Source organism: Haliotis rufescens, unplaced genomic scaffold, assembly GCF_023055435.1.
Source record: "Haliotis rufescens isolate VD_foot unplaced genomic scaffold, xgHalRufe1.0.p SCAF_84, whole genome shotgun sequence".
NCBI lineage: Eukaryota > Metazoa > Mollusca > Gastropoda > Lepetellida > Haliotidae > Haliotis > Haliotis rufescens.
The window spans coordinates 596,484-624,360 of NW_025964377.1; the positions used below are offsets into that span (position 1 = coordinate 596,484).

General features: G+C 37.3%; 1 protein-coding gene across 3 annotated transcripts in view; it reads right to left on the minus strand.

The window, feature by feature from the left end:
- LOC124122871 (cell adhesion molecule-related/down-regulated by oncogenes-like) overlaps positions 1 to 27,877 on the minus strand; it is a 346,871-nt gene that overhangs the window by 79,136 nt on the left and 239,858 nt on the right. Inside the window, exon 1 of one of the 3 annotated variants that reach the window (XM_048390128.1) lies at positions 4,046 to 4,426. The exons of the other annotated variants lie outside the window; for them this stretch is intronic. The gene's annotated coding sequence lies outside the window, so the exon portion shown is untranslated. Of the gene's footprint in view, positions 1 to 4,045; positions 4,427 to 27,877 lie in introns of those variants that run through there. 3 annotated transcript variants of the gene reach the window in all.

Sequence of the window (27,877 nt, forward strand, 5' to 3'; positions counted from 1 at the left end):
ATATTTTATCACAAATAATACTCCACTATTAACACACAGTCACGTGTATCTAGCAATGCACATAGGTTACAGGGGAATAACATCATCGCTGTCTAGCACTTGTCACTGTCTGTTGAGCAGAAAAATAAACACCCAATGTTTCTGACAGATATGGATCCAGTACCTGGTACATATGTCAGGAGCAAGTAAATGTGTCACTTGTCAAGCCCTGACACATACTTTTCTACATATATTTTTCATTTTACACAATTCTTTAAAACAACTTTTAGAAAATATAAGTCACTTTTGATTAACAGTGTGTTTTGGTCATGTGCTCTCAGAGGAATCTTTCAATACTGCTGCTACTACAACTACTACTGCTTTTGTTGCTATTACTATAACTGCTGCTATTATTACAACTACTACTGCTGCTACCACTACCTCTACCACTACTACTACCCTCGCAAACTGCACACTATTTGACAGCGTAAATTTAGATATGTCCTGTTTGTAACCTAACAAATACCAATAAAGTGCTCAGTACTTTTTGTTTTTTAATAACTGAATGAATTATACAAAACATTGTTCCCTGAGTGTAGCAGTTTCATAATCCATGTAACATAGTCGGATATTATTTCCCATGGGGTAGAAATAACCGAGTTCCTAAAAGTCGTATGTGTACTGGGACAAATATCACTTCTCGCTCACGGGTGCATTGTTTACGTCATCCGGACGGCATTGTTGACATCATTTGAATATTTTTGTGATGTAAGGTCGGAATGGCGTCACATTAGAAATGACATCATAGCTGAAGATTGTTAACGTCATTCGACAGTTGTGGTTTTCTTGGACAGTTGTGGTGATCAGTGCATTTTCCTAAAGGGGAGGTAAAACAATTAAGAAATAATGGGTAATAAAGAAATTATTACACTCACATATGTGTCATAGTAAGATATCTTCATATCGTCATGATCTATGTAAGATAGTCGCATATTATTTCAACCTATCAGCAAAACACACAACGCTTTTACATCCCTACATTCACGACAGGCAGCCACAGTTTATCGGTGCTAACAGGGTTTTAAAGTTAAACTACATCTTGAATGAAAACTGATCCTCAGCTGCACTTTAAATATTTAATATTCAAAATATGGCTTGTGTTTAAACTAACGCCAAAATGGGTTGCACTAACAAAGCTTGAAAATACCAAACGGATTTGGAAGATGAAATATAACACGTCCATCCCAGTGGAACCTAAGATAAGGTTTACAGCTAATGAGCTAATGATAGCCAAACTTCTCCTGGTAACACCCTACCCTTCCTCTAACCCGACTCGGCTGTTCGAAAACAACAACTTTTGCCTCATTAGTTTGAAAGTTGGGTCGAGGCTCCATCGTTATTCTCTGCCACGGAACTGATCAAAATGGGAGAATATTTCAAGGGGGAAACATGGAATGTACACTTGCAGACCAAGTCATGAAAAATGAATTATGTTTTGAAGAAATTGTGAAAAGTGATAAATTGTCTCTGAATTCCAACCTTATTTGTAGGTAATGCTTGCGTAGAAAAGGAGAACATATTGTGCGTAATTATTTATATCTTCACTCAATGTCTCAAAACATTCAGATGAACGACACAATTCTGTATACAATTCTCATTAAAATGAATAATCACACTAGGGTGTATTTTCTTGTCAAATATGTTCACGTCATTCCAATATCAACACTGAATTGCGGCAAAAAGGAAAAAAGAAAACAAATCTAACACTTTACGTAAATTGTAATACACGTTTAAAAAAATTAACCGTAAATAAATCCACTCACAGAAGCAAGAAGATGCTATCGTGAGACAAATCTGCTCAAATCCAAATTATTCGAAAGGATGACCTCATTCCAAACTAAACATTCCTCGGGGATATTAACTTGCTTCCTCTTCACCCTGAATTTAGGGACCTCCTCTCAATCACAACATCAATTTCTCAAATGGACAAAACCAGACTCAATTATTCAGTTTTCCTAACAACAATTTGTGAATGAGCGGAGAGCGGGTGAGACCTGTCGTGGCTAATTGATTCTGATTGCTGATATTTCTTAGCTGTCCGTCAACTGTCAATCAAATTAGTCCAGAGGAAATTGACACTCTGGGTGATGGTTTCTATTGTCGATTGCCTTAAAGTGGAATCGACATTGCATCATGGCAATAGTCACGCTACAAGTAGCACTTTATAACATGGATGATAACGAGTTGTGTTACAAGTAGCATTAAAATTCTTCACTGAACACAAATCAGATAATAATCAAAACTTATATATGGTTTGAATACTGAATTTTTTAAAACTGACATAAATACCAAAAAAAGGAGAAACATTTGTTTTGTGAGTGTATCAAGAACTAAATTTACAAGAATACAACCATTATTTTTTTCATGATGATACATCATGTTAGAACTCAGTCAAATCCATAGTAGGGCAATTTCACACATTATATCTCAGCTTTTACGACATGCACATAGAGACTACCCCCCCCCCCAACCCCCTTTCCCCCCCAAAGTTAAACATTAAATCACGTGTTCCAGTGTGTGATATCATCTCTGATAAATTCCATCTAGGAAATCTGAAAAGCCTTCCCCTTATCAAAATCAAAATAAATAGAAAAGCAGAACATATAAATATGTAGATATTGAAATAAACTTGAGAAATGGGCAAGTTCTTATAAACATTAAGATTCTTCAAAGATGAGTGTGAATTCTGAAAGTTAGACTTTTACAATATTTTTTTAAATAAATAGACATAAGCATGAGAACGGTATATTGTTTAAACATTATGAAGTTTATAAAAAGATTTATTTTGTTTGTATTTCTAAATACAAGAAAAGCTATTTCAAAACATGATTTTCAGATACACAAGGAGTTTAGACAAGGCACCATAGAGAAGACATGATATAAATATTTAAATTAGCAGATTGAGTATGCAAATGATATGCTCTTGAAGGGGTCTGCATGTGACCACTCCTTGCTCCACTGAGTGCTATCATATTGGGGGTGATGACAAACAAACCCCCTCCGTACATTCCAAGGAAGGATTCAGCGTTAACCTACACGCAGAGCAAAAACGTTTCCAGACTTTCCCAGAAAGTATTCCCGAAATATTTGACTTCAAAAACAATTACAATGGAAATATTTTATTTCCATAATTTTTTGGGGTGTTTTTTCACATCCTTGAGAGAGACAAATCTTCAAAGTCTGGATGATGGAGATCTGTGTTCAAAGTTTGGATGGTAAAACAAAACATTTTTAAAAACTGACAAACAAACAATACACATTGGATGGTTTATATTTTCAGATGGTGTGTATTGGATGGCATATATCATGATGATCACTTATTCCGGTTTAAAATCAAAAGAATTGCAATATAAAAGCAATTAGTTGTAACATTTTCAACAGTTCTGTAATATAATTCACATAAAAAATTCAACAGGTACCAGAGGAATTTATGAATTAATTCAAAGAATACAAACACAGATTTGTTGATACGCTGGAGTGGAGCTAAGCAACAATACTGTCCCCTACAGTTTACTGTTGATAATGTAAAGCTCACATCAACATCAATCATGGGTATTCCAACAAAAAACATCACCACAAATACTTCCAGCACTTGCAAAGGAAGCGAATAATATGGTAATAACAAAGTAATATATTCGTTGTAAAACCCAGAATATTGCAGAGCAGTTCATAAATCTGAACCGAGAACCCCATTTTCAATAAAGACCTATTCATCTCCCCCGAGAACTTGTAAACAAATACTCCCTAATCCGACCACAATATCATCGCGTGGTGACAATGGCTCCTCCTCGATCAGGCCATTGTCAACCCTCGGTGAACCGAACATGGTCAACTGAAGGAACATCATGGACACTTGACCATACCCTGCAATACAGGCAAGCCTGAGTGTTGGCGTGGAGCGACCAAGTCGCATGCCTGACAACAATACCAATGTAGAGTTTCATCAACAAAGCGTGACTCCACCGAGGGTTGTGGGAAGGAAGATCTGGTGGGGAATCAGTCTTACCTTCTGTTTAGCGTTCCTACTGAGGGCCAAGATGTTGTAAACAACAGGACTCAGGACTAACACCCTGCAGGGCTCTCACTAATGTAATTCCCATACTGGGTCGCCGACTTTCACTGATTACCATAAGGATCCAAACAAAAGGGACAGCTCCCCCCAACTCGGGCTACACTCGGTATCTCCTCAGCCTCCTGAATCAGCTTCCAACTTTGTGTGACTGGAGACCAGGTATTTATCTACCTCCACGACACACACACATACTTGGGGCTACTTCCAACACTTAGTAGGGTATCCAGGAAGATTGGGATCCATTGAACAATGTCCTGAGCATGGTCGGAGGAGCAACTTCTTGAGCCTGTTGCATGTGCGCTAGCGTCTCCTGTTATGCGGCAGCCAGCCTAGACTCGGTTACAATCACCGAGGGCTAAAGGAGAGGGGAGCTAGCTTATCACAACGGCCCAGCAGTGAGAGGCGAGGAGGGAGGGGGAGCAGACGGCTACCGGCAGACGCTGAAGCAACTCCAAGCAGACGACACAAAAATTTGGAGAAAAATTTCAGATGGGGTGAAAATGTGGATGTTCCATATTTTTTTTAATAATGATTTTGTACCTGACAACTTTTTTTAAAAGGATTTGAAAACGAAGGAACATCTATTTGTTCCTGATCAAACTGTGACAGAAATTGTAAAATAATGTATGTTGAAAACTTTCTTTTTCATATCGTCAAAGTAATAGGAAAAGTAAATCAAAGAAAAAATATGTTCAAATAAGGGTTTTCACTGAAAAACTTTTCCGAAATATTTTAGAACTTTGGGTTTTGAGCAAACTATCATCAAAATTTGAAATAATATGAATCAGATTGACTGTTTTCTCTTCATCCCATTTGCCAAGGTCACAGGGAAACAGAGATTTGAAAACAATGATGTCCATGGTACACAGAGTGAAAGACATACCTGATAATAAAACACATTTAATATTAAGGGAGGGCTGAGAGAGAAATAACAAATTTAACTTCACAAAAACTTGAATAAAATTCTATTAAAAAATAATAAATTTAATAAATAAATATAACTGATAACAATAATCTCAATATTACCTTCAAAACTAAATATGTTTCAAGGTATTAAAGTATTTTCAAGTTGCTAGGAAACTTTTACTGAAATACAGTCAGTGATTTTAGCTACGAGTCAAAAGCCTGACTGAAGGCCTTCGTTCATGGATTAAATACCCACCAACAGCGCTTAACAAAAGTAGAAAATTAAAAGGATTATAGATAATAGTGACAAACCGATGAATACTTGAGCAGATATTTATTTAGTGGATAATAATAATATTTATTTTGCTTAGAAGCGATAAAACAGACAGGCAGAGATTAACACAGATTTAAACTACAACCAAACACGCACAGAGGGAGGATTATATCGGAATCGGAGAAAAGGAGATTGGAAAGTTTCTAGCATATAAAAGAATATATTAGGAAATTGTTGATGACAGAGACATATTACCTTCTTACCACTTTGAAACTCATTAATCACAAGAATCTTTTGACTAATGATTCTTTGAAGCAGACTCCGGAAGTCCTGATTGAAGACCTGCATCCATGAGAAAAAATAATTGGACCAGAATGGAATATATGCTGGCATCTGACCGATAACCTGGATGTATTATCTACGAAACTATAAGATTTACTCACGATGGGACATTTGGCCTGAAGTAAGAATCTCATGGGTACTCCAAATGACTCTTCGTTCATACCAATTCTTGGAAAGGAGAGAAATAGATTTCATCTGTTGCTATGGTAAACAACAGACACCAGTCTGTGAATTCATTGGAAAAATTATTGGACCAGTACAGTAAACAAGCTTAAGGAAACCGTTGAAGATGTTATCCCCCAAACACTATTAAAGCTGTGAATGAGTGGAGGTAGTTGTCTCACAGTGGAGCAGACGGCACATTGAAGCAGACGCACTCACTTTATTGGAAAGGTTCAAGTGCCAGTACAATAAACAGATCATTGCAAATGATGATAAGGTTATACTGTTCAAACACAATAAAATTTGTAAATGAATTCATGTATTTGACTCATAAACAGTAGAACCAGACGACACGAGCAGACGGATTCATATCACTTGAAATATTAATGATGATATATATCTATATGACATACATGTATATCTACATCATTCAAGGGGGGCAAAGGGGGCACGGGTGACCCAGTTGTCTAAGGCGCCGCAATTCGATGTGCAGAGTTGCGTCCCTTGGGCACGCCAGAAACCTATGATTGTGGGTTTGAATCCCGGTTCGCCCCGATTATGTTTCTAGGTTTGTCAACACCATACCCAGGCTCGTGGGTTTCACCAAAGTGGTAAACACCTGAGACCTGCATCACTTTGGGCTTTCCTCCAACATTAAGCTGACACGCCGCGATATAACTGGAATATTGTAAAAAAGCGGCGTTTAACCCAACACACACACACACACACACACACACACACACATACATCAATCAAATAATGAAATCACAGAAAATGATATATTTATATGATATGCATGCATATCTATATCATGCGAATAATATAAATTATATATCATGTTGTTGACTCATAAACTGGAGCAGCAGTCGAAAGAAACTGAAAGTCTACGGGTTGATTTCATTGGGAAGGTCAAAGAACCAATAAAATAATGAAAGCACGGAAAATTATGACAAGCTTATATCATTCCAACAATAAATTTCCAAATGAATTGATGTAGTTCACAGACAGCAGCAGCAGCAGACAACAAATACAAGCAGACGGACTACTTCATAGGAAAGGTTCTGAGACGAATACACCAAACAAACTCAAGAACAACTTTGATTGGAGCAGAAACAGGAATATGTCATGTCTGGGTGACTGGCATACTGCGACAATGATTTAAGAATGGCAAACGTCTGATGAGAATAACAGAGGCAAACGACATAATGTTCCCCATCCAACTACTCCTGAATGGAGAGATTAGGAAGGAGTTTTTACATCAGTGTAAAGTGGCTATCATTGAGGGATATAATACTTAAGTCTTTAACAATTACTTATTAGTCCTTCTAAAACTGTTATCACAATAAATGTTCCATTTTGAAAACATTTAGACAAAATTCAAAAATGATGAACTTGTTAAATCTTCCTTTCCTCAAGTTCGTGATTTTCATTTATTCTGATCTTGCTGAATAATCAGCATAATTGTTATTCTCAAGGGTTTCAATCTTATTGGATCCAGGCATTTGTTTGAATGAATGAATTTTTCTTCCAAACCCGTTTCAAAAAATAAAATATTAATCATTAACGAAGAGGAATTATTTTTTCAACTATAATGAAGGCAAAACACGCTCCAAGACTAAATTCTTCAGAATTAATATCTAATTTTCTGAAATCTCAAAGTTTGAATTTTAAGACAACCTTGAAGTGTCTGAGATTCAAAATAATAGCACCATTATTTTCACTTGATTTTTCACACAATATAACTTTTATAGCTCATAAAATCCTCTATTTGCAGCCCCAAACATGAAACTCATAGGACTTATGGAACCAATTAATAGAAAAGTTACCTTACATAAAGTTTGGATTGGGAACCAGCTTGTTGTGGCATAGTTTCACTGTGCTCGTAACCATGGCGCCAAAAATGTGCAAAATATTGTGTTGTGGCTACCACTGACTGGCTGCCCTAATGAAAACCACATCAATGATTTGTCGACTAATTCAGACCAGGTACAATGTTTTACCAGTGTCAGACAAACACATCTAGACACAGCCTAACCCTGTCAGCCAGCCATTGTCCCTGGTGTGTCAGCCTGGGGAGTGGTGGGGGTAGGGGGTGGGGGGGGATGGGGGTAGGGAGGGGCCGACCAGATGATAGGGAGAATCGTGGGTTCAAACCCACATGCGGACAGGCAACTCTGTAAGTTCCAGAAACCTATGGTTGAGTTTTTAATATTTCTTTAATAACAATTCAAAATCACTTGAAGTAATGGTATGTTCAATCAAAACGTATCCCTATCATGTACTCAACCATATCTCCAGTTAGCCATTTTTATTGAATTCCAATTTTCATGCGTGAAAATGCGTCACTGACAATCAAAAATAAGTTATTGTTTAAAAACAATAACAAAATCCACACCAAAAGAACAAAAATCAAATTTGATACAGATTTGAAATACAATAACGCTTTTTGGAAAAACATGAAAAAAGTTGTCATAGATTAATTTGTTTGATAACTGGAGAAAAAACTTCAGACATAAAATAGAACAGAAAGATTCACATAAACACATTAACCAGATCATCACCAGTTGGACTTGCCTAACACATTGTAAGGGGAGACTACTGGCAAGAACTCCTAACGTAGGACAGAGGGAAAATGAGCGCAGAGAGCTCAAATTTGCTACAAGATATCGAGTGGCCTACTAGGTATTTTTTGGGGGGCTTGTCAAAATAAAACTATCCCCATGTGGTGTTGGAGAAAAACATATGGGAAATAGTCAGGAAGTTGGCCTGTTACATGGTAGAGCAGCCCTTTGCTTGACTGGCTAACTATGTGATGAAAATAATGGGCTAAGTCCGAGCAAAACTGGCAGCTGTCTCAGCCAATCAAATGTCAGCAAGCCAGTCGCTAACGACAACGGGGTAGAGATCTCTTACCTACTCTGACAAGCAGGAGGCAAGGTTGCTAAGCTGTATGTAGAGAGAGCAAGAGAGAGAGAGAGAGCGAGAGAGACAAACTCCTGCAGGCCTTCAAACAAAGCAGCTGATCTTATATTTCACTGGGAGCAAGATACACCTCATGGTTTGTTTTAAACTGGGTTGTAACAAAAAAATATGTTTATTCGTGTTTTGCTTTGATTTGGCATGAAAAAATGTACGAATGGGTTAATAGGCTAAATAATTGTGCCTTGAAGTTGGGTTAGATGTTGTCTGATACAAGTACCCTATGTAATGTCAATATATATATTGGTACATTAGAATGTCTCTGATACAGGTACCCTATGTAATGTCAATATATATATCGGTACATTAGAATTTCTCTGATACAGGTACCCTATGTAATGTCAATATATATATCGGTACATTAGATGTTTTGTGATACAGAGTACCCTATGTAATGTCAATATATATATCGGTACATTAGATTTTCTCTGATACAGAGTACACTATGTAATGTCAATATATATATTGGTACATTAGATTTTCTCTGATACAGAGTACCCGTAATGTCAATATATATATTGTTATATCAGAATTTATCTGATACAGGTACCCTATGTAATGTCAATATATATATTGGTACATTAGAATTTCTCTGATACAGGTACCCTATGTAATGTCAATATATATATTGGTACATTAGAATTTCTCTGATACAGAGTACCCTATGTAATGTCAATATATATATTGGTACATTAGATTTTCTGTGATACAGAGTACCCTATGTAATGTCAATATATATATTGTTATATCAGAATTTCTCTGATACAGGTACCCTATGTAATGTCAATATATATATTGTTATATCAGAATTTCTCTGATACAGGTACCCTATGTAATGTCAATATATATATTGTTATATCAGAATTTCTCTGATACAGGCATCCCATGTAATGTCAATATATATATTGTTATATCAGAATTTCTCTGATACAGGTACCCCAATTTAATGTCAATATATATATTGGTATATCAGAATTTCCCTGATACAGAGTACCCTATGTAATGTCAATATATATATTGGTATATCAGAATTTCTCTGATACAGATTCCCTATGCAATGTCAATATATATATTGTTATATCAGAATTTCTCTGATACAGATACCCCATGTAATGTCAATATATATATCGGTACATTAGAATTTCTCTGATACAGGTACCCTATGTAATGTCAATATATATATTGGTACATTAGATTTTCTCTGATACAAGTACCCTATGTAATGTCAATATATATATTGGTACATTAGAATTTCTCTGATACAGATACCCCATGTAATGTCAATATATATATTGGTACATTAGAATTTCTCTGATACAGGTACCCTATGTAATGTCAATATATATATTGGTACATTAGATTTTCTCTGATACAAGTACCCTATGTAATGTCAATATATATATATTGGTACATTAGAATTTCTCTGATACAGATACCCCATGTAATGTCAATATATATATTGGTACATTAGAATTTCTCTGATACAGGTACCCTATGTAATGTCAATCTACACCGGTATATTAGAATTTCATGATTACATCTGAAAAACAAATCTCTCAGTATGGTTGGTAATATCTCTAATATCAAATAGGATGAGTGTTTTTGATAGAGTTACCATTTATAAGATTATTAAAGTGCCATATGATTTTACAATTCCTAAATATCAGTAATTTATTTTGCCAGTCTTGTAGAGAAATTGGAAATTCTATAAAATTCCATTAGTTAATCAATAGAATATATAAAAGCTCTGAAAATATCGGAAACTATTTGGTATACAAATATAAAATATAAATATATAAAGAAATCTTGTGATAGACATCATGAGCATCAATCCACGCAATTGGGATCGATGACATGCATCAACCAGGTCAGCTGATGGACAAGGGTTAAGGTTTCAGCAACAATACAGCATGAACGAACTGTTCACATTTATGCAATCCGGAAAAAATCCCCTTCGTAGTAATTTCAAAAATGCTGTGGTAATTATGAATTACTACAACTGCTCTTCATTCACCTTCAACACTGATGAATATCAGTCTCACAAAGGTACTACAGTTGACTAAGATTGTGTATTTTCATACTTGTGTGCATCATTGAGGATTCGATGCTATGCATTTACCTCAAAATCGACATCATTAAACAACAGTTTTCACTTATAACTTGAGGACAATATGCTGAATCCCATTGTGTATTTTCATACTTGTGTGCATCATTGAGGATTCGATGCTACGCATTTCCTTCAAAATGGACAGGGTAATTTTTAAACAACATTTTTCACTTATAACTTGAGGACAATATGATGAATCCTACTGGGAGACTGTAGAGAGAGTGAGGAAACAAACAGTTGAAGGTTGGAGTGTCGGGGACAAACAAATCGCCAACACTGAGATAACCGATAACACGCGAACTGTCAACTACAACAGTGGTGACGAGACCATGTACGTCTCACAACACGTGTCCCAGCCTTTTGGGGGGGGGACAAAAAATTTAATACATCAGTACTGTCAGGTATTCTCCCAATAGAGAGTGAGTGAGTATGTTTTTACCCTGCGGGGGACACGCATTCAGTAATATTCCAGCTATATGACGGCGGTCTGTAAAAAATTGAGTGTGGACCAGACAATCCAGTGATTGACATCATGACCATCGATCTACGCAATTGAGATACGATGACATGCATCAACCAACTCAGCGAGCCTGACCACCCAATCCTGTTAGTTGCCTCTTTTACGGAAAGCATGGGCTGCTGAAGACCAATTTGAACCCAGATTTTCAGGGGTCATTTACCCATATGGCAAATCGAACCCAAATCTTCGGGGTGATGAACCAACGCTTGAACCACAAGGCTATCCCACCGCCCCCATGGTCCCAATAATTCACACACCTTATTTTCAACTTCAATGCAATATTTTACACAATTTTCTGTCCAGTTTATTTCAAACACTTTATTCCAATAATTCACAAACAAAACAGAAAGCATCTCATCATATTAATGAAAATGATGATACCTCATTTAAACCTGTGTCTTTTAAGAAACGACTTCAGCTACATTTTTTATTTTACACATGATTTCTTCCCCTAAATAACTTATTTTTCACATAAATTCTGTTCACAAAAATACATTTTCACATTAAACCGCTCCATCTGAGGAGTCGTGATAACAAAATCATTTGCCCTCAAAACACATTCATATATTTCATATACGCATTAGAAACTTCTTAATCAAAGGACGCAAAAAACGTTTTTTCTCCATTTCAAACAAATGCCTGCACTTATAAGTTTACTCCGATTTCAAAACTTTCATTTAAATGATTCCAATGGGTTAGAGTTTAATTACGTTGCGTTTCAAACCTATTAAACATAGCCCGCTTGTCGTTGCGTTAAATGCGAGACACTACAATATCAGTCTTGTGTTTCCGATAAGTTTCAAAACCAGATGCCCCCAAAAAACAAGAACGCACTTCACCCTGGGATGGCAAATTTACAGTGTTCCTTCCTTGAATGAGCTGAACACTTCACTCAATGACTTAAGATTCAACATTGAAACCTACACTCTAAATACAAGGGCTCCGAGTCGGACACCACTTGCAAGTCAGTCGACGAGTTTTTCAAATAGCACATCAAACAAGAGGCTGATGGCTCCTCATTTTGAAGTTAAATTTGGCAAAAACATAAACATTTGATCTTTCCAAGCTATAATCAAAGCAGGAAAAGTCTCAAATATTTTCAAGTGAGTAAAGAAATAATTCTTTCTCGTTCAAACATTGTGAACTATTTGAGAAAACTCCACAGTTTAATAGAGATGTAAACACTGATAAATTTAAACTAAATATTTCGTCATATTTTTTTGCTTTCAGTTTTTAACTACAAATGTTGGTCACATGATGAAATGCATTGAAGAAAACAATTCCTGTGTAACAAACTACTTGTTTTTCTGATACCCTTGTAACCTGTCTGAGGTGAGGTGAAATTTGGTTTAACGTCGCGTCCAAGATTATTGCACTTATATAGCGACATGCATGTACGTGTGTGTGTTTGTGTTGCTGCTTGTACTAGTCCGGACTGATGCCGATTTATAGTGCTAGCTCACTGAGATACCATGCCGCAGTTTAACATGAATATCCCACTCAGACACAGTATACTGACTCCAAGCTGACCAGTCCTTGTTTTAGCCCCTTAATGCCGAGCCCCAGACATGGTAACAAGTACCATCTTTTAACTTCTTTTGGTATGACGAACCCCGGGGATCGAACCCCGGACCTTCCGCTCTCCGGGCGGATGCTCTACCACTAGACCACGGAGGCGGTCTAACCTGTCTGAGAGAACAGTTCAGAAACAGCAGCTGGACACCGCTCAAGCCATTGGCAGTTCCTGACAAATTGCCTTTGTTTGTTTGTTGTTAACACCGCACTCAGCAATATTACAGCTATATGACGGCGTTCTGTAAATAATCAAGTCAGGACCAGACAATCTAGTGATTAACATCATGAGCGTCAATCCACGCAATTGGGAAACGATGACATGCATCAACCAAGTCTGTTATTTGCAGAACTGAACATCATTGTGATGGATTTAAGTCACATGCTTCTGTCTTCCTGCTCCAGGAGCAGTTTGATTACTTAGATACTTAGTTATTAAGTTCCAAATGACGACGCCACCAGATACGATTATACAATTACACATCAAGCACTTTAATTATTTTTCTTACTGCAGGTAAACCCTGAAATGTGTTTGATAATATTGACAAAGTCTTGACATGCTACCAAGCCCACGATATTCATCACCAAACAGGCAGCTGAAGCTGACATCTTTTCCTGACAGGAGTATTGCATATACAGTCATGTCTCATTAATCCGACACTCGTTAATCCGACATAATCATGCGCAACCAACCATGTCGGATTAACACGACCTGAATGTACATTGCCTCAACAACATGAGATGTCTTTCAGTAAAATAACTTAAATAACGTATACAGTAAACTACAGTTATAACGAACACGCTTATAACGAACTGACCGATATAACAAACTTATTTTAAGTCCCGGCCATTTGTTGTACATATGCTGTATATATGCTTATAACGAACTACGGTTATAACGAACTAAAATTAGTGGTCCCTTTGAGTTCGTTATAACCATAGTTTACTGTATTTAAATAAAGGTGTCTTAAGTAGATCTTAATCACTATTGTATCACTGAAAACTAATTTCAATATCATATCTTTGTACATCGTACGAATCAACATTTATTCTGGGAACTTAAAACCAAACATTTTGTAACATTGATCATGGTGGGATCTTGGAACGGGCGGGCGAAGAAAACCATGACAGGCATCTGAACAACGGTTCATGCTTCAACTGTTATATTTTATTGACTTGACAAGACATATTACAAACGCAGTGAGACATTCCTTGTCCAATGTTTATGCTATTACAAGACAAGAAAATAAAAGTCAGTGCCTGGCCTCGTAAAACAGAGTGGAGATACGCAAACCCAACTTCTCTTCTCTTGTACCACTTATCAAAACACAAGACAAGACAAATCTATGATTAAGGAAATAAATAAAAGTTACCCTAACAGCTTTACCCATATTGAAAACTTATTTTCCATCACAATCTAAGGGTCTTTATATGTTAAATAAATCACTCACTTTCAACTGAAATTGACACCTACTTTCTCCCCCTCCTCCACAAGTGGTATACCCTGTCTCTTTGATATAAGACATACCATTGAACTATGAAGGGCGATTAGCTCAACAAGACAAGCTACTAACTACTTTATGAGTGCTTATACCCCAGGCAGGAAGAAAGCTGCTTCTAATTGGCCAGCACAGACAATGGACACTGGTGATAAAGGGTGAATTATCACTGTCTGAAGGAGAGTCTTATCAGAGTCTTGTTGATTGAGGATGATAATTCTTTTATCTCCCAAATAAACAATAGTCTCTTTGAAGTAATGAGGCCAGTAACTCTACCGTGTGGAGAAGATTCTGGACACATTTCTCTTGAAACGACACCTCTGTATACCAAACAAGAGGTGAATGGGGTTTGCAAATATGATCATAGTCTTTTTGGGGAATATATAATAAGGCCACTGCCTTTACTATTTGAGAAAGATTCTGGAAAATCTCTCTACATAGGACACCTCTGTAAACTGAACAAGCGAGTGAATAGAGCTTGCAAATAAATTACTTTTGGACGCTGGTTTAATGTCAAGGAAAGATCCGGAATAATTCTCTCTATGAAGGACTCCTATGTGACAACAGGAGAGTTTAAAGGTTTCAAACATCTTCGGAAAACATAATGTAGTCTCAAGGCTCAATGTCCTGAAAAAATCTCTCTCTAAAGGACACCTCTAGAAACAAATCAATCACTGGTCATTGTCACAGAATATCACAGCTACATCACAGCAGACGAGAGTTATCAGCCAATGATGCAAGGATTAATTCAGCCAAGACTGTGTTGCTAGGTTCCTCATTAACTGATTAAAATTAATAAACATAAAAAATCTCTAAGTGAACTGCAAAAAATGGGCTCAAATAAATTTTGTTCCGGCAGCCAATTGACCCAAATTTAGTCTCCATTTAATTATGAAGGAAACAATTAGCACAATAACTATTCATTACGACAATATCAACTTTCTTCAATCGTACCAACCAGGAATATTTCCAGCTGACGAAAGTTTTGAACAGAAGCCTGGTAACATTAAGCTCCATGTTTTCCCTGCCCATTCATCAAACTACATATTTGTAGCTATGTTGAAAGCGAGGACTGTTTAGGAAGACGTTTTGCCAGTTTCCAAAATAGCAAACGGTACTTGAAAATGAGGCTAGAAGCAACCCTATGATGACTTCGCCAGAAAGGCAGCCATGTTCCGAGCTAATTCCCCCTTCTTCCCCATCTTGGTTCCTGTTTGGTAACATCGCTACATTGTGTCATCCCCGCACTGACAAACCAGCTGCCGAGATGGCTGGTCGGAAGAGCTGCCGCCTTCAATGCATCATCTCTTGTAAAGACCGGAATCCAAATTTCACGGTTCCATGTCTTTAAAAGCAGCACGGAATGGTTTTTAAATCATTATATATGCACATATACTTTGTTGTTGGGGCTCTTCTCCCACAGCACTGCCAGGAGCTTGGAGTTCTAAACTCGTTACACTGCAATTACGTCCTGTTCGAATAACATCCAGTGCAAAAGAAGGTGAATGATTTGCCGATCATTCAGCTTGGCAAACAGTAAAAAATGAAGAATAAATGCATGTTGGCCCATCACTCTGCCATTCACCCCTTAGCTCAAACCGCCTTTATATCACTGAGAAGGAGAGATTCTTTTGGGAGCCCATCAATGGAAATTAATATGCCCATGCTTATAGAGGATGATATGACCTAGAAACATGTAAACAGCATCATTCTGTGATGATAGCAGCCCCACGGCTAGATACTCAGCTGATACATTGTTTACGCCTGGTGTTACAGTATTTACAATTCCCCCAGCCTTTCAGCTGGAGTGAGATATAGACTTTTATTGCTTGACAACATGGGAAGGAACACTGGCTCGTCTCTTATTGACATCTTAAATCTTTATCTCAAAACATGGAAATATACACCAAAATCAGCAAACATACGGCCCACATCCACAAGCGTAGGTGTCATTTACAAATTATTCAACAGTGCGCTTTTTCTGTATCGGTGACTCTTAAAACTTTTATCGGAGGATACAGAGATGAACACATAAATGAGCTGCAGTAGGCAATGATGCTGGCCTGCTGTCGAGAACTAGAAAATTGGTGCGAGGAACCAGTCATGATTTTGTCAAACGTGTCAAGCTCAAGGAAACAGCTTGGGTCAGGCTTGCTCATGATTAAATATCTGTTGTTTCTTGAAAACTTCAAAAAGACGCCTTTTTGGCAAATATCAGTTTCTTGTTTGATAGGCATTACTTAGAAGTTGGCGGATGACAAGATAGACACAATTTTATGGATAACAACTTCTTTAATACTGTAAAAAGCGACGTTTCGGTATAGAACCTTATACCGTTGTGAAGCAAGACTGAATGAGGGACAATCAACAGAGATCAAGGCTATTTCATCCCATCCGCCTACTATGAACTCATCAAACAATAATCACCTGTTTATTGGCTTCATGCCCCATTGGCTTCTAGCTATGTGTTTTCTGTCCATCGTGTTGTGATAACATCATCCTTGTTGTCACACCTACCTATGTTATCCCACTCATGTATGCCCTTGTTGTTACTGTTAATCCTCTACTGTTAATCCTCCACTTGCTATATATATTCTGCACTGTCCCTCATTCAGTCTTGCTTGACAACGGTATAAGGATCTATACCGAAACGTTGCTTTTTACAGTATTAAAGAAGTTGTTATCCATAAAATATCAGTTTTATCTCCATTGTCTTCTTTTTATAATTCCAAAATAAGCAAGTGTCCTATGTGACATATGCAGTATATTTGTAGTACTAGAGTGCAAGTGTGAGCGAGAAGTGTGTTACTGTCTGTAAAAAAATCTAAGATGCACTGATAAGTTGTGAAATATTCTTTTCACGTGATGAGCTTTCTGCCACCCTCGGTAGAAGCCTGTTTTGTGTAACAGGTACTTCTTTTTACAAACAATAAAATGAAAATAAAAAAACAAAAAACATACGTGTTGAAAATAGTCTTGTTCTCATTCATACCAACAAATTTGATAACTTGGGCAATTTTCTAACGTTTAACAGATCTTGTCATTCTAAAATGGTTGTTTATTTCTTGGATATCAGACTGGTTTGTTATTCAATCATTTTTTTTTAATTTCAAAGTGAAACTTTGTTTCCATTTCTTCTTAACAAAGACTGCATCATAATAAAAAAGAAATCTTGTTTAAGAGTCTATACATTATGAAATATTGCCTGTGTGTCTGATCTGAATGTTATCAAATAGTCGTTACTATCAGTGATACAGTGTTGTATCCAGCCAACACATCTCCTTGACAGGAGTGAAGTGAAGTATGCACTGATATACCGTATTCAATGTAATAAGCGCCCAGGGCGCTCTCAAAATTAGAAATAGGGGGCTCTTATTAGAATATTATTTTGGTGGAAAAAAAACAGAGTTGAAAGATAAATTTTGTGGTTTATGCTGACAGCCTGAAAAGTTTATATACGACAGATATATTTTTCCAGAATTTAAGTGCCCATAATTGAGGGTGCATATTACACACAAGTGCGTATTATACATGAATAAATAGGTCTTGTGTACATTGATCAATCGGAAGGGGTGCTAATTGGGATTGTTCACTAGCCAATATATTAGCAAATATCGCAGTGGGCGCTTATTAGAGCGGGCGCTTATTACGTCGAATACGGTATACACAGGAACAACACTGACACATTCTGATGTAGGGGATTACCACCCTAACTTGTTAACAATACAAGCTACAACACAGAGGTCAATGTAAACATTCCCAACTTTCAATGTTGAAAGCCTAACAAAGTAGTGTTTGTCAAATCATATTACATCTCTATCTCCGCTGCTTAATAAAACCGAGAGGAAGATGTTGATAAATTGCTTTTTCTTCCTCTCAGGGCAAACCTCTGCTTGCACAAACCATTGCATCAGGAACAAACAGGAGACTTTCCCATATAACAACAAAATAAACACTATGGAGAAATAGGTTTACTCTGGACGAGTATTACTGAAGAGAGGTGTTCAGCCAAGAAGGTATTCTGAGTCCTTATTCATTTGTACAAACTGCTGAAAAGAAGGGCTACAACTTTGAAGGGGAGATTAGCTGCTTAGGGTAGTAGTATGATGTATTACAATTCATCAACATCAGGGAGAGGCCGAGAGCAGACAGAATAGCTCGCTGACGAGAACGAAATTTGTTGTTCTGGTCCTCGCAAACATTGGCAACAATAGCGGCTGGTCTCGAAGGGCAGGCAGAGGGACCTGCTCTCTTATACAGCATAATTCGCAACTCTGCGCTACATGCGTGAACCCTACTAGTAGGGTCTTTCAATCTGTCTTCAAGCCAGAAAATACACACACACACAATGACCCCAATCCATCAGTATATAGGCACAAGCCGCTGTGCAAATTCACAAATAATTAACAACAAACATAGATTCTCCTTCCTACCAATAGCACAGCTTCTCTGACAATCGCTCGCGACCATCAAAGAAAATAAACCAACTCTCTTTATATAAAGACTTGAAATCTTAAGGTAAATGGCGTCAAACTCTGTACATGGTAGTGAATTTAAATCCACTTCTCTGTGCCAAATTCAGCGAGAATAATCAGAATATAGTTTATCTCGCCCCGAGACAAGACTTGAGGGGATTACGACGGCAAGTGAGGGGCCTGCTAATAACAATAATCAAACAATCTAGACACCCGCACAAACACCCACCTCAAATTCCCTTGTCAAACCGTTAAATCAAGGACTGTAAAACTCGGGAATTCAAAGTTCTGAGCTTGTGTCCAAGCACCCACCTCTAATTAACTTACAGCAACTTAGACCACTGGGCCACCTGTGTCCTCACTCCAGCAACAGGGAGTGAGTATGGTTTTATGCCGCTTTTAGCAATATTCCAGCAATATCGTGGTGGGGGGACACCAGAAATGGGCTTCACACATTGTACCAATGTCGGGAATCGAGCCCGGGTCTTCGGCGCACTCCAGCAACAACCCACAGCAACTTAGACCACTGGGCCACCTGTGTCCACGCTCCAGCAACAACTCATACTTATTCCTAAATCTATTGAACAGAATATCTACATCTATAACTTTTCAAATATTTTTTCACGAAAATTTTGATCCCTAGCAAATGTTGAACAGCATAATTGTTTGTGCCCCAAATCAGAGAAAACCACAGAAGACAGACACTGACATTGAATACTAGGTATTTTAACACATTTTCATATGGATATCGAACAACACTAATTTCTCAAGACAGAATACAAAATTCTTACATTGTTTATAAATTCCCTCAGTACCTAGAATTCTTCAAACCAGCCTGCCGCACCAGTGTTTGTACAAAGGGAATCCATTAGCTGAACCTGATCTAAAAAGACAGCCACAATTAAAAAACTTGCACCAAGAAACTAGCAAATGCTTCAGGAAACTTGCAAATGTTTCAAGAACACATCCCAGTCAATGAAGCAGCAAGGATGAAATGATGGCCTTCACGTGGAATATTATCAACATTTTTTTCTCAAGAAAAAGCTCATTCTCCCGAGAGCAGAATGTTGCGTTCTGGGTACCAGTGTCAGTCCATATTTCATGGTGTAGGAATTGAGCTGTCGAGAAGTGCTCTTTGTTTAGAGTCAAAAGAGGGCAGATATAACCTTAACAATTTCACTGGCATCGGAGATATATTTGCACTGTCAAAGATAAATCTTCGATGCTGGAGATAAGAATGCTCTCTCCACTCCAGGATTAGCTGTCATTGGCTAACAATGCCGTGCTGCAGGGAACTGTCAGCTGTAGATCTCTCCTCCACTCAGGCGACACCCATTGACATGCTTGTACACTGTTTCAAACTTTTTACACCTTTCGTTTCAGATGTAACATTTTTTAATTTCCAGTATGATGAATGATTGCTTGGGAGAATGGGGTTATTCAAAAGAAGCTGAAACAAGGGACAAAGTGTGTTTTGGATATACATGGTCTAGAAGATGAAAAAAAATAGTTTACGAAGTTTGAACTATTTCTTGATATATCAAACTCGATTATTACATATACATACATGTATACATACATTACATATTTTCTCATCCATCACTATATCTATATATCATTCATGACAATAAAAATATCATTCATGACTATATCTATATATCATTCATGACAATAAAAATATCATTCATGACTATATCTATATATCATTCATGACAATAAAAATATCATTCATGACTACAGTATCCATTGTACTGATCCCAAAGTTTCCCAACACTGTATCATCTGATAATTCACATTCAACAAACCCCGGACATTTGGCCTGAATAACACTGTGGCCCAGCTTGAGATATCCCATTGGCTATTGCAGGTCATGTGATCCGCATAAACAAATATCAGCGTGATATGATATCTGTGCTAAATCTCCCAAATGTGTGATTAATTCTTCCCAACATAATGCAAGGCACGTTGAACAATTTTCTTACTCTTTCGAGACATCGGTATCTGCAACAGCGTATCATGGATGACAAACATCTGCAGTAATGTTCACGGACATAAAGATCCATATCTGATGTAGTAATGGTCAAATAAATGCATATGACATCATGAGTGTCAAATAAATGCATATGACATCATGATTGGTCAAATAAATGCATATGACATCATGATTGGTCAAATAAATACATATGACATCATGATTGGTCAAATAAATGCATATGACATCATGATTGGTCAAATAAAGGCATATGACATCATGATTGGTCAAATAAAGGCATATGACATCATGATTGGTCAAATAAATACATATAACATCATGATTGGTCAAATAAATACATATGACATCATGATTGGTCAAATATATACATATGACATCATGATTGGTCAAATAAATATATATAACACCATGATTGGTCAAATAAATACATATGACATCATGATTGGTCAAATAAATATATATTTCATCATGATTGGTCAAATATATATATATGACATCATGATTGGTCAAATATATGCATATGACCTCATGATTGGTCAAATATATACAAATGACATCATGATTGGTCAAATAAATGCATATGACATCATGATTGGTCAACTGATTGTACAGTGTATTACTTCTCAAATCAAATCTACAACATGTTGAAAATAGTACATTTATTTATATCTACTTATTGAAAATATCCCTATCATTTCCCCACTGTTGATCCCCACCAAATTCTGAATTTTTTAAAACAATCCAAATATATATGAACACTAACTCATCTCATAACACGTTGCACTTATTGAAAATATCTGCTTTATAATATCAAATTCTGCACTTATTTCAACATCTCATTGAGATTTTAATGACTATACTATTTGTTATAGTTTCATGATATAATTACACCTGCATCACAGACAAATGGCCGTATGTTACTGTCGTCTCACCACTCCCACTTCTCATAACCAAAACTCATCAATTGCAAATCACAGATTAGTCCTTCAACAACATGTCGGCACCACTATGCTACTTGAATTTTTTCAATCCACAGAATTTCTTCAGGTTGTTTTTCAGGCCTTAAAAATAAATATTTTCCCTTTCAAATTCTTCGCCAAGCTATCATGTGATCTCCATCAAATGATACGAGTTACATCGTGCTCTGCGAGCCTGCAATGCAGTCACATGACCTACCATCTGCCAAATCTGCCAACTTCCGATGCATCTGGAAGACTGAGGTGGCAAACAAAAACAAACACTCTCGCATAGCAGAAACACTACAAAAGTATCGTTCGTGATGTACAAATAATTCCCCTTAAACATTACGAATGCCTCATCTTCTCGCTTAGTTCAGCGCCCTGCGTCTTGATAATGTTTACAAGGGGTAGACAACTCTTCTGGTTTTAAATACACAAACACGCTGCATTAAACACTTATGTTCCACCGGGATATAAACACACAATGGAATAAACGGAGTCGGCGCTTCCTGGGAGTGATGACGGTCTTTCATCCTTGCTGCAGATTGTATAGACGATATTTCAAACTGTTTGCATGTCTTGCTTCCTCATTGTTTATATGTGTTAGAGTTTTAGATGCATTTTTTTCATTTTTTTTCATCGTCAAATTTCATAATGCAAATCATCTGTGAGTGATATTTTAACCTTGCTAAAAAGTTCACACAAATCATTAAAACTTAAAAGTTGAATTTACAGTAAAAGAACTTATATTCTTCAACATTTGCTGAGGACCGCATTTGACTAAAAATGACTTTTAGACAGCAGTCTGTCAATCAAAACCAAAGATGCTGGTAATGACATCGACCTATCTATGGTCTAATTTCATGGGCAAACAGTTGATAACGACGCAGTTCATCACAATAATACCTGCTACTGTATCGTGGCCACGAAAAGTTTTACCTTAGCAAACGTTGAGTAGTATATATTATTCAACATAAATGAAAAGGCTTTTAAAAAAAATCAATTTTAACTTTGGGTGTTTTTAGCTTATTCAATCAAATTCGGAAACAGTTGTGTTTTTCATTTTTGACACAGCCAAGGAAAACATTAATTATGAACATTTTACAAGAAACATTAAACATCACAGACTTTATTCCCAACTAAAACAAAGGTGTGTGTTTCCGTGAACAATGGCATTCAAATGAGACCATGATGTTAGGTGGGCGCTTGTTTGGCCTCCACACATGGCTCGCAGCCCTGACAATGTCCCACCGAAACAGAAACAGTTGGCTGGGGAATACAATCCCTCCACAACAATATCAACTGATGTACCCCAAATAGTGTCAAACAATATGTCACAAATGTTAAAACCAGAAAATAGTTATCATGTTCTCACAAGTTAAAATATCTAAGGGGGAGTTCCACAGACAGACAGACAGACAGACAGACAGACAGATGATACCACCAGCCTGAAGTCTATGGCAGTCCGTCTGATATTAAAGGTAGTCTGATGACTAGCAGTATTTCAATCATTTTCTCGGTGGTCATTGTTGCTGTCTCTCGTAGACCTTCCTGACTATCCAGGGCAATTTTATCACTGATCAGAAGAACTGGAATGGAGCGAGTGAGTTGGATTTTACGCCTCACACACCAATATTCAAGCAATATCACAGCTCGGGACACCAAAAATGCCCTTCACACATTGTCCCCGTGTGGGGAATCGAACCCAGACCTTCAGCCTGACGAGCGACCCTCTCTCCACAACCCCTAACCACCCTATACCACAAACATTAAAACCTCAACATACATATTCCTCCATCAACCCAAATACTTCCTCTGCTCTCACATCCCAAATCTCCAAACAATCACAAAACACATCCACATGACTACGAAAAAACAAACCAAATACTCCAGCCCCAGTTTGATCTATGGACAGGAAATCAGGACATCTTTAAAGGATCTTAATCTATTCACCGACATGAAATCTTAACTCAATACAACCGCCAGAGAAATTCAATTAGTACAAATAGAAAGTCTATCTAACTTGTCCTCCTCCTCCTGGCTGACACAATTCTACAGCGTAAAGGAAAAGTGTTGTATGGCCATTGGCGGACATTTGTTAATCTTATATTTGCTAATAGCCAAACTGTTTTAATAAGTAATCTTGAAAATGTTCGGGAAACTTTCTGTTTTCTAAGCCAAGCTGCGGGCAAACATTTGTCTACATGCAAAACTGTTTGCTCCACTTTGCAGATGTTTGCCCTATACTGAGCTATATGCGTTTCCTTATTCATGTCTTGGAATAATAACAATTAATTCAAAAGTTGTTCAGGACAGTATATACCCTGGAAGCACACACATGCATTGGCTACAGATGTTAAGGCTGAAATACTTGCTTGCTTTGTGAGTTCATTGCTTCTTTCAACGTTTACAATATCCTAAATTTTCTCATTAAATATTATCAGAAGTGTATTTGAATTTTACGCATTTTCTTGACAATCAGTGCCACCCACAGCCCCATAGAAGTCTACAGAACTATACTGGGGTAGGTCTAATTGTGACAGTCAATGTGTGGATTCAGTCACTGAGTAGAATGACCACGAGGAGCCCAGCCCTAAGTGGTTTATTCTCCCTGCAGTGTTTTATTGTACAATAAACAACGACCAAGAGTCGTTATTTCTTATATGAGATATCAACATTATGTACAGCCTCTTTAAGAATGTTGATAGAATGAACAAGCTTTAAACATATTTACCCAAATTTTAATAATGATGACTCCCTGAATAGAACCCGACCTCGGAAATGTCGGACAAGTCCTTTTTACGAACAGGTTGGTTAAGTTTGATATTTCCCGCATATTCTCACAATCCTCACGTCGATTATCTATACCTTTTCTCCTAATACCGATTTTCATATATCTCCTCTCCCACTTTTGGATGTGATCGTTGGGCCACTGCGTTTATCTGCACAGCACAGCTACATCTATGGGGAACAACTTACTCGACATTTCCCTATAAAAAATAATATAAGTATATAACGTCATCATGTTGCGAGCGCATATTCAAATCTCCAGAAATGACGTCACAATGTTTTATCATGAAATAAACACACGTTCTTCTTCATTGTTCTTTTTGAGTTATCGCGTATCTTTCTTATACATGTGAATACGCTGTTCTCCAGTATAAACCCACCCACATTTCTTCTAAAATATTTCATCATCACACATCATCTACCTGCGTTTCCCCCCACGCAAGTACACGATCGTCTCAGTATTCACAGAGGAGTGGGTTCAGGTGGTCTGAACAGTTAACTCTTGCTAACGTGTGTTCAGATTGTCTTGTGGAGTTTCAGTGTCTATGAATGAAAGAATGAGAAGCTGCTGATGTTTTTGCCGGGGACCATGGAGTAGAAGTTACACACCCGCATCACTGTACAATGGCTGCGAGATTACGACAGGGGGGGTCCCTCCGTCCTCCATGAATATAAATGTTAGGGACGACTTATGAGAACATGTGACCCTTTGTCTTGCAACAGGCTTTTCCCGTTTGCTTCATGTGTCGATACCGCAATTGGCAACCTGCGTGGTTTTTGTCAAGGGTTGTGATTAACCTTCATATACTGACACAGGATAACTAGCCACTGAACCACTGGCTATTCAGCCAATGAAAATACAGGAAAAAGTCAGCTGACTTCGAAAGGGCACCAGAGGGGAACATACAATTTATCCCTGACACAAAGTTTGGCTTTTTGAACAGGAAAGTCCCCTCCTTTGGACAGCACAGGGGCTGGAACTAAGCCTCGAAACCTGATTCCTCTCGAACAATGCCTGTCTTCAAAGAAATAACTTAAACCCTGAGCTGAATAACATCCTTGGTACAGTGGTTAACACAGCCCCCAACGGGTGACTTGTGTTGCAGATGGGACGGACACTGTATTGAGCTGGAGCTCTCTGTATGGAGTCGGTCATTCTCATTATGGCCCAAACATGAACCGGCCAGCATGATGCAGTGATACAGACAGTGTTTTATTGCATACAGCTGGACCATCTCAAGCTGGATGGGACACCAAACAAATGTTTCATTTTGGACGATGGAGAGAGGTTCCAATTTAGAAAAATGTTTCGCTTGACAAGTTTTTTTTGTCCTTGATATAAATATGTCCTACAATGACCACCTGAAGCTCAGTCATCGGCCACTCATCATCTACCACAGCTGCATCTTGTATCTAAACCCTCTGTCAAAAAGCTCATCTATAATATATGTCCAGTACACAGCCTGTTGGCTGGGTTCACTGACGCTCACACTATGTCGATCCCAGCACAGTGACATTATCTGGTGTATTATATAATTATCATTAACTATGAAATAGCATTTAGTTTTATCCCCCAATATCATCCAACTTTTTTACATTTTAATCAGTAACATGCAGTGTCATGAGTCACAACTAACCAGCTTCAGTGGCAGAGAGATTAGTGATGTCATTTAATTGTGACATGATGGTAACCAATGACGTAAAAATGGTCTGCAAAGCATTGTGATGCAAATTCATTGCGATATCTACTGGGAGATAATAAAAATATCCCATCTTATCTGATGTGGTAATGACGATACAACTCTGAGTGATACAAAACCATCAATATGATACACCGACTTGCAAGGTCTAATTTGCATAATTATATTAAAAATGTGGATGTGGATATGAACGATATTCATCAGAACCTGTAGCATCCCCAACTCGGCCAACATATACAGACCTCCTAAATATACGACCGGTACCATACAGTTGCCATGGTGACACAAACAACTTGTCTTGACCAACACCATGAAGTTTTACCTTGATATAACTTACCCCTTAACACTTGGATAGACCACATTCTTATATCAATTAACAAAATAGCTCTAATAATAAATGCTTTGATGGTATTATTTCCAACTGACCATATACAATAAAATGACACTTTTAAATGATATATGAGAATAATCCAAATTTTAATATTTGCACAACAATTCAAAAATCCATCCATCAACCTAGAATAAAAATGTAACTGTCATATTCAACGGTCAAACGATATCACAGAAGTACAATTTCATCTTTGACCGATTACCTGGATAAAGTCCCTGCATGCTTGACCTCTCTCTTATTGGAAAACAACTCTCTGACAGGTCTTCATAAGGTCGGCAGCAGATATGATTTACACTGAGTGTCCCAGACCCTTGATTTACATCCAATCAAGCGAATGAAATCAAGTATGTACCTGGCATTCCTTGATACAGCGCCACAGTACTTCTGTCAAATTGAGAAAAATGGCTAACACCCACAGTCACTGAACCGTAGCAGAAAAATTCAAAAGATGTCAGAACAGTTGTATGAGAGTATGTCTTGATATACAATGTACAATGTGGCATTTGTTAATGTTGTATAGAACTGCCACCAGTGATGGATTCAGTAGTGGCTTACAGAGAGACTAACAGCCAATCCCAGCAAGGAGGAGGATTTGGAATGAAGAGAAAGCGAAGGTGGGTCCTTCCAACCAGTGAATGTCCTCAAAGAAAGGTAAATTACATTCTGATTACATTCTGTATTTGTAACACAAAGGTTTCACTAAATTTCTTCTCCAATTCTCCTTTGTATACCATTCACAGATTCATTTGTTAAAAGAAAAAGAATGTCACTCGTTCCAAATACTTTCATTAAAGATAAAATTTAATCTGTAGAAATAAAAATGAACATATATTTTTTCTCATATATGAGTACACATTGCATTTTCAAGCATTGCCACCATGAGAATTCCAGCACCCTACACCCAGTAAATTGTTTGATTGTGACCGATCTTATAAATGAGTGAAATCATTCATTTTCAGTGAAGTAAAACTTATCATGAAACCATGTGACCATAATTTTACCAATTATTGGCATACGTCTATTTTTTTAAATTTCCAAAACGACTAAACTCAATACTATGAACAAAGTCAATACAATTTATGGATACCAACTTGTTT